The sequence below is a fragment of the Protopterus annectens genome, chromosome 5.part0 (genome assembly GCF_019279795.1).
Source record: "Protopterus annectens isolate FY-2018-M chromosome 5.part0, PAN1.0, whole genome shotgun sequence".
Lineage (NCBI taxonomy): Eukaryota > Metazoa > Chordata > Ceratodontiformes > Protopteridae > Protopterus > Protopterus annectens.
This window is the reverse complement of record NC_056735.1, coordinates 1150396436-1150405258: the sequence shown is the minus strand read 5'-3', so window position 1 is coordinate 1150405258 and position 8823 is coordinate 1150396436.

Genomic DNA, 8823 nt, shown 5'->3' with positions numbered 1-8823 from the left:
GACTATACAGTCACCTATCACTAGTGTGTTTGGGTATGTTATTTTGCCTTAAGGGCTGTGATTGCGTGGCACACTAATTATGTGAAGTACGTGTTTCATGGTTGGCGATGGGGTGTGGAGGTTGCTTGGATGTCTGCTTTGGAGATCTCTGTTGCTTTTGCAGATTTTTATTTAGAGCTTCAGGGTATGTTTTCATGTATTCATGTGTGTCATTTGCCTGTGTTGGTTTATTAGGTCTATGTGAGACTGGTGGTGTGTTGCAAGTATTACCCTTCTCCTCTTTACTGTCAGTTCCAGTCTTGGGTTGAGAGAGCTTTGCCTCCAGTTTGGCTGTATAATTGCATCACTTGCATATATTAGTGTTTGGTGGTAGGAGGAAAGGGTTGTCTGTGTACATGAGGCAGTTGTAACATTGCCTCAAAATGCCCAGATTCACCAGTTGGACTGGAGAGTATACCGGAAGCTGCCCTTTGGACATGCCTGAATAGGTAGAGTAAGCTGTTTTTCCTGATTGCCTGGTGGGGATGAATAGAGAGCCTTGTTCTTCTGGACAGTATAGGGGGGTCTAGTGCTAGGGTTAATTAGTGCTTGCTATGAGTTTTAAGCAAGTGCTTGACTGTGAAATGAATGGTGTAACTACTAAATATGGTGTAACTACTAAATAAAATCATATAGCCATTGTTCTAAAAGTTTTAATTAAAAAGTCTGGTGGACTGTGTGGTCAGCCTTACAGTAAAGTGTCAGATGATGCCTGACTTGCCAGATATTATAGCAATAACCCACGCCTGGGTGTGGGTAATGCTGGATTTACCCACGGTTGGCGTGTTTTGGTCGAGGCGAGCCCGGTAAACAGCCAACCGTGGTAAATACAGCATTACCCACACCCAGAAGTGGGTTATTGCTATTATACCATGACATTATTTAAGAAAAGAAACTGTTACTTTTCTTAAATAATGGCATAGTATAATGCCTGTTTGCTGCCCTTACGCAGATGTCTGGCATCCGCGGCAGTTCTGATGTACTGATGTCCGTTGCTTATTTTAAAACTGTCTCACTATGTTAAACCCATTTAACATAGCGAAACAGTAAAAAAAAAGCAACGGAGATCTTGCTTTCTCCGTTGCTTGTTTTTTTAAAACCTGTCTCGCTATGTTAAATGGGTTTAGCATAGCAAGACAGCTTTAAAATAAGCAACAGAGATCTCCGTTGCTTATTTTAAAGCTGTCTCGCTATGTTAAACCCATTTAACATAGCGAGACAGTGTTTTAAAAATAGAGTTATACTAACGGAAAAAGTCCGGCGACGGACCTTTTTCCATTAGTATAACTCGATTTACAATGTGCACGCTGGCCAATCAGCGTGCACGTTTTGGAATATTAATGGGGCGTCATGGTATAATATTGATTATTGGTGTCATTAAATTAAACTAATTGCTTATGAATCAAATAATAATACATTTTACTAAAATTAACCATTAGTTGCTTGGTTAATATTTTAGCAGAAGATATTTCTATGATTTCATGGCTTGATAAGCCACTGTCAATATGCCTGAAGTGCTGTACTTAATTTTGTAAAATTCCCCATAAATATCATCTGGAAGAATGAAAAGCACTGGGTGTCACCAGAGACCAATGTTAAGATAACTGCACTTTTGATAGTTTAAATAATAATAAGCTTTGTTAACAAATACTATAAAAATAAAGTGACAGAAAACCATGTTATTGATAGCTAAATGGTTAGAGTAAACCAGTGACACTCATATATTATGCACTGTATTGTAGTTAAGTAGTCTACTTTTCTGCAGCTCAGTTTATTAATTGTGCCAAAAATATCTAAGAGCAGTTAAATCATCAGTTCAAACATATCATAGATGTAGAGTAACTATAAAAAAAAACTTGCGTATTAGCGCAACCAGATTTTCGCAGTTGCCGTAATATGAATGCTGGCATGAAAACGAGTGTGGTAATTAGTGCCACTTGTTATTTTACGTCTTTACTTACAACAAATAGGTTTAGCTTACATTCAGGAAGATAAAACAACTGTGAAAGTCTTATTCCTGTTTTGTGTGCTTTACACACACACAGTTTAATTGCCTGGGCTGCTGTATATGTTACTGTCAAAAGGAATGCTTTTCTCTATCAAGATGGAATGCTGAAAAGAAAAACACGGGGAGACCTGGAGAACTGCTTTTTGGTAGACTATTTATCAAAATTTACAAACAGACTTGAAAGGAGGAAAACTTTTTTTTTTTAAGACTAGAAGCTTGCAATAACAATAAAAGGTTTGCCAAGCTGATGATATTGCATTATGCTGACATGTAGGGTAGCTTGGTATGTGAGAAGTTAACAGTGGTGCTTTGGCTACTTGTACTGTGATAGTGCTATCCTTGGACAAACAGAGATTGTGTTTCAGTGATTACGGCTAAAAAAGATGTGGATTTCTCATTCGCTGTTGTACTGTTTCGGTGTGCGGAGAGAAAGTTGTCAGCAATTGTAGTCACATCTTCCTGAATGTAAGCCAAACTTATTTGTTGTAAGTAAAGACATAAAGTAACAACTTACGCTAATTCCCACACTTGTTTTCAGGCCAGCATGCGGTTAAACATTACTTTTTCCATGTTTAATCAATAATCCTGTCTCAAAAAAAATTCACGAGATGAAGATATGACAGTAAATCTTTGTAGCACAACAGATATTCCAAGTCAATGGCTAGGATTCAGTAAGATGCCCCCCACAAATTAAAAAAAGAAAAATAAATTGTATTGCATTCAAAAAGATTCAAAAAGTTGACTATTAATTTTAATTTAAAAATAATAAGTCGGCATTCCAACTTTCTGTTTTCTTCCAGATGCTTGGAACCAAGCACTGTGAAGATCTGAGACAAAAAAGATGTCTTAATCCATTTGTTGGTCTGTTTTCAAAATAACCTGTCATAAGTTGTTTTCATGACTCCACGTCTATTAAGAATATCAGAAACAATGCTCAACAAGCATCTTATCAGTCTGCTACATAGGTTCATAGGTTCATAGGTAGGTACTAGGCTATCTGCCCGAGGGCATTTATAAGCCTAGCCAGAGTGTATCGCTTTCGCCACCCCATTGATTAATTAACTGATCCTCTGTCAAGCAGAGCCAATGAAGTGATCCCAGGGGTGTATTTTCTGTTACCCATCCACTCGTGAAGGTTTCTCTTGAAGAGTGTTAGTGAGGGGCTCTGCCTGATGTAGTTTGGAATTTTGTTCCAAAGCATGGGGAGTCTCTGTGACAGGAATCTATCCCTCCAGCATGTTCTATTTATTGTTGTGGTGAGGTTTAGCTCACTAGAGCACGTGGCTCGCAGTGACTTGGATTTCTTTAGGTGGAGCATATCCATCAATTCTGAGTTGAACATGGCTTTGTAAGTCAGGCAGTGATTACCTCTGAGTAAGCGATATGCCACTGAGTACAGCCGGAGGTTTTTCAGTCGGGCTGCATAGGGCATATGTTTGAGGCCAGTAATCCTCTTGCTGAAGTACTTTTTTGGTCTTTCCAGCTGTTGGAAGTGTCTTGTGAGGTACATCCCAAATGGAGCATTGTACACTATGATGGGTCTAATGAGTGACGAGTAGAGGGGTACTATAACCTCTTTATTTCTAGATATGAACCCTTTAGCAATTAGATGGGCCACATAGAATGATTTCCTAACTACTTTGGCAATGTGATTGTCAAAGGAGAGATTACTATCTACCTGGGTCCCCAGATCTCTTATTATCTCTTCTGTATTAAGGTGGCTGCCACCTATGTGGTAATTCGTGGGTGTTTTGTTTTTCCCAAATGGGATGACTATGCATTTTTTGGCATTTAGCTTGAGGCCATGACTTTGACACCAGGTGTCCGTCTCAGTAAGGCCCTTTTGGAGGATGTCCGTGTCAGCTGGAGAGTCAGTTATGGCTCCCAGTTTGCAGTCATTGGCGAACTAGGTTAGCCATAGTCCTCCTGTGTTTGCCTGTACTTCTGAGAAGTATATGCCAAACAGTAGGGGTCCCAGGACCGAGCCTTGTGGGACACCACTTCTGACTGGTTTAGAGTCGGTCCTGGAGCCTGCTATTCTTACCGTGTGAGTTCTGTCTGTATGCCAGTTAGCAACTCATCTCGTGACGTAGGGGTTTATGTTCAGGCTGGTGAGTTTTTCTGTAATACCCGAGTGGGAAATGGTGTTGAAAGCTTTGGCGAGGTCAAGGTAGGCTGTGTGAACCACTTTTCCCTCATCTATGGCCTTGGTGACTGTCTTGAAGAAGTCAACCAGGTTTAGTAGGCATGATCTGCTCTTAACAAAGCCGAACTGGGTCGGGTCAAGTGTTTGGAGGTTCCCAATGTCTTTGTTAATGAGTTCCATGATGATGCACTCCATAGCCTTGCAGACCAGGCTAGTCAGGCATATGGGGCGATAGTTACCAGGGTCATTTGTGGCCCCTCCTTTGTGGAGAGGAATAACCATTGCTGTGCACCATTCTATGGGCATGTAGGCTGTGGAGAGGCTGAGGTTGAACAGCATGTTTAGGTAGGGGGTTAGTTCGTTTTGTAGTTCATGCAAGACACAGCCTGGGACACCATCTGGTCCCACTGATGCTGTGTTTTTGGCTTTTGAAAGGGCTGCTTTCACCTGTGTATCTGTGATTTTTGGGACACTACACTTTTCCGGTATTGTTGTGGGCCCTTTTAGGAGGTGAGAGGGAGGTGAAATTTGCACTGAATCTATCTGCCAGGATGTTGGCAATATCAGTAGGTTCAGTATATTTTGTGCTATTTTGCACTAGTTCAGTGCATATCTGTGAGTTGCCACTTAGATTCTTAACATAGCTAAAGAAAGCTTTGTGGTTATCTTTGGAATTCTTGGCTATTTTTCTTTCAAAGTTAGCCTTGGATGATTTCATGAGGGACCTTAGTTTCTTACTGATACTGATCAGGGATGTCTTTCCTTCTTGGGATTTGCTTTTTTTCTTTACTAGTTTCTTCCTTCTATTGTATAGCCTGTTTTTGGCAGAGGTCCACCAAACTGGTTTCCTTCTCTTAGAGGAGTGAGTCTTGGTTTTGCTCGGGATGGCACGATCTATGCATCCTTGTAGGTGCTCATAGAGTGCATTTGTAAAGGTTTCTGCATCTTGAGCAGCGTTATCCATTAGCGTGGTGGCTGTGAAACTTACCACCTCTGTTTTAAGTAAGGTGAAGTTTGCTTTAGAAAAGTTTTTTACTGTGGTTTCCTTAGTTGGGGGTGGTGGTGGGGTGTGGACACCCAGAGTGATTAGTTTATGGTCTGATTTAACCAGTGACAGGTTGACCTCTAGAGTGGAACACCAGTCGCCATGTTGATGATGACCAGGTCCAATATGTTTTCATCTCTGGTAGGAGAGTTTACCAGCTGATCCAGGGCATTTGAGTTGATGAATTCCAGGAAGAGCTGGGCCTGGGAGTTTGCACTCGAGTAGTTTTCCCAGTGAATGGTAGGGTAATTGAAGTCACCCAATATCAGGGTGTTCAGCAGGACCCTCATATTTTCCAGTGTCTCCAGAAAGGTGGAGTGGTGGTTCTGGGCCATGGAGGGTGATCTGTAGCAGGCCACAATTTGCACTGCAGATTTGCCCAATGTTAGTTGCACATGGATGATCTCAAAGGTATCATGCTGTGCCACTAACCTGGAGGCGTAGGTATCCTTGATGAATATGGATACACCCCCTACTTTTGTGTTTCAGTCCTTGTTCTGTTGCCGAAACGTGTGGTAGGAGTTGTAGCCTTGTAGTGCTGGGGTGCTCTCTGAAGCCTTGAACCAGGTTTCAGTTACTGTACAGATGTTGATATTTTCCATACTGAGGAGTGCTTCGAGCGCGTGCATTTTGAGATTTAAACTCCTGGCGTTGAGTAGCATAACCCTGTTTTTTGTTAATTGTGCTGTTTACGGAGGTGGGTTTGACTTTTGAGCCTTGCCTAAAAAAGGCACTATGGGGGCAGCAAGAGCCTTGGCCAGTAATCGAAAGCCTAGGGGTGACAGGTACAAGCCGTCTCTTGCAAAGCAACGTGGCTTGTCAAGCATGTCATCCCAGGCTGACAGACACTGGATCCCCTTTGAATGACACCAGAAGCTTAGCCAATTGTTGAAATTGATCATTTTTTCTTTATACTGAGGCATCATTCTTGGTGAGAGCAGGATGCTACTCAGGGTCAGGGTGATACCAGCCTGGGCTACATGATCAGAGAGCTCTTCCATGTCTCTTTTCATGTAGTCCAGGGAGGTAGGTCTCAGGTCATTCACACCAACATGAACAATGACAGAGTTGTATTTGTACTTGTTCTGGAGTGACCTGAGTGTTTGTGTTATGTGGCGGATTCTGGCTCCCAACAGGCAGCTAACAGTAACCTTCTGCTTGTCTAGCCGAGTAAGTGGGACGTCAGTGTGACTGACTATAGAGTCACCTATTACTAGTGTGCTAGGTATGTTATTTCGCCTTAATTGTGATTGTGCGGCACACTGATTTTGTGTGCAGGTTTTTTGGGTGTCTGGTTTGGAGATCTCTGATGATTTTGCAGGTTCTTATTTAGAGCCTCCATGTATGATTTTGTGTATTTATGTGCATTTTTTGCCAGTGCTGTTTTAGTAGGTCTGTCTGTGGCTGGAGGTGTGGTGCAAGTGTTAACCGTCTCCTCTTGACTGTCTGTTCCAGTCTTGGGTGGAGACAGCTTAGCTTCCAGTTTGGCTGTATAACTTCATCTCTCGCATATGTTAGTGTTTTGTGGTAGGAGGAGAGGGTTGTCTGTGTACATGAGGTAGTTGTAACATTGCCTCAGGATACCCAGATTCACCAGCTGGACTGGAGAGTACACCTGAAGTTGCCCTTTGGTCATGCCTGAATAGTAGGGTGAGATGCTTAGTCGCTTGGTTGGTGAGGGGTGAATAAAGAGCCTTGCCCTGCTGGGCAATCAGTGTCAGGGTATATTAGTGCTTGCTATTAGGTCTGAGCAAGTGCTGGGCTGTAGGATGCTTTTTGAGTGCTTAAGTTGAGAGTTAGACTAGTTTCAAGGGAAAAACTAAAGAGGAGACTTAGCGGAGCCAGGAATAATTTAACTGTAGCTAACTGGTGCTGCCCGGTGCGCAAAACTGTGCAAACGTGGTTTTTATAGTAGGGAAATGAAAGAGATAAAAATTAGCCCAAAATGGCCAATAAACTACTAACTTCTGGGCTGGAACCACTCCTCCAGGGACAGATAGGTTGCTCACAGCTCCCCTCTCTCACAGGTGAACAGCAAAACTTCCTTCTATCCAAGTAAGGTGTGGGCAACTCAGAAACTAGTATCACAGCCCTGAATTCAGCACTAGCCTGAAAACCAGACTATACTAGCTTGGAAAGACGGGAAACAAGGATTTTTTTTGTTTTTTTTGTTTTTTTTTGAAAAGATAAGGCAAAAACAGTAAAGAAATACACTTAAGACAGCTTTAAACGACTACAACCAATCAGAAAAGACTATTGCACTTTAGTGTGTAGCCTACAACAGTTAAAAAATTATTTAAACAAAAACAAATTTTTAAAAGTGCAGGCAGTCAAATAAGTACAATATGTGAAAAAAACAAGCTTTTAAATCACAATAAATGGTGGAAAATCTGCGTTTAGGTGGAAAAAAGTTAAGTACAGCAAGAAAGTACAGAAAACTGATACTTAATCACTCCAAAGTCTCTTCTAAGCTAGAAGGCTTTTATCAGTTTAAGGCTTTCTAGTGCTACCCAGTAGGTTAGTTACAGGAAAGATGGGAAACAAGTACAGATTTAGTCTTTTAAACCAGAAAGTTGAAAGAGATGGACAAACTGTCCAAATGGTCAATAAACTACAATTTCTGGGCCAAGAACCACTCCTCTCATGATAGACAGGCTACCTAGTGCTTACTACTCCCACTGATAAACTAGAAGGCTTTCCTCCAACACAGAAAGACTTGCGGGGCTCAGAAGCTTACCAACAGTCCTGGATACAGCAACTCTGTATCTGGACTAGGCTAATTACAGAAAAGGTGGGAAACAAGCGCAAGTGTGGCTTTTAAACCAGAACATTGAAAGAGTTGGAAAAAAACTGCCCAAATGGCCAATAGCTACAATTTGTGGGCCAGGAACCACTCCTCTTGTGGTAGATAGGCTACCTAATGCTTACCATGACCACTGATAAGCTAGAAGGCTTCCCTCCAACACAGAAAGGCTTGGGGGGCTCAGAAGCTTACAAAGAGTCCTGGATACAGCAAATCTGTACCTGGACTAGACTAGTTACAGGAAAGGTGGGGAACAAGTACAAACGCAGGCTTTTAAGCCAGCAAGTTGAAAGAGATGGAAAACTGTCCAAATGGCGAAATAAACTACAATTTCTGTGCCAAAACTCACTCTTCCCGTAAAGGATAGGCTACCTAGTGCTTACCACTCCCACTGATAAGCTAGAAGGCTTCCTCCAACACAGAAAGGCTTGTGGGGCTCAGAAGCTTACTAACAATCCTGGATACAGCAACTCTGTAACTGGACTAGGCTAGTTATAGGAAAGGCGGGAAACAGGCGCAAGTGCAGCTTTCAAACCAGAAAGTTGAAAGAGATGGAAAAAAACTGCTCAAACAACCAGTAGCTACAATTTCTGGGCCAGGGACCACTCCTCTTGTGGTAGATATGCTACCTGATGCTTACCACTCTGACTGATAAGCTAGAAGGCTTCCCTCCAACACAGAAAGGCTTGGGGGGCTCAGAAGCTTACAAAGAGTCCTGGATACAGCAAATCTGTACCTGGACTAGACTAGTAATAGGAAATGCAGGAAACAAGCACAAACAC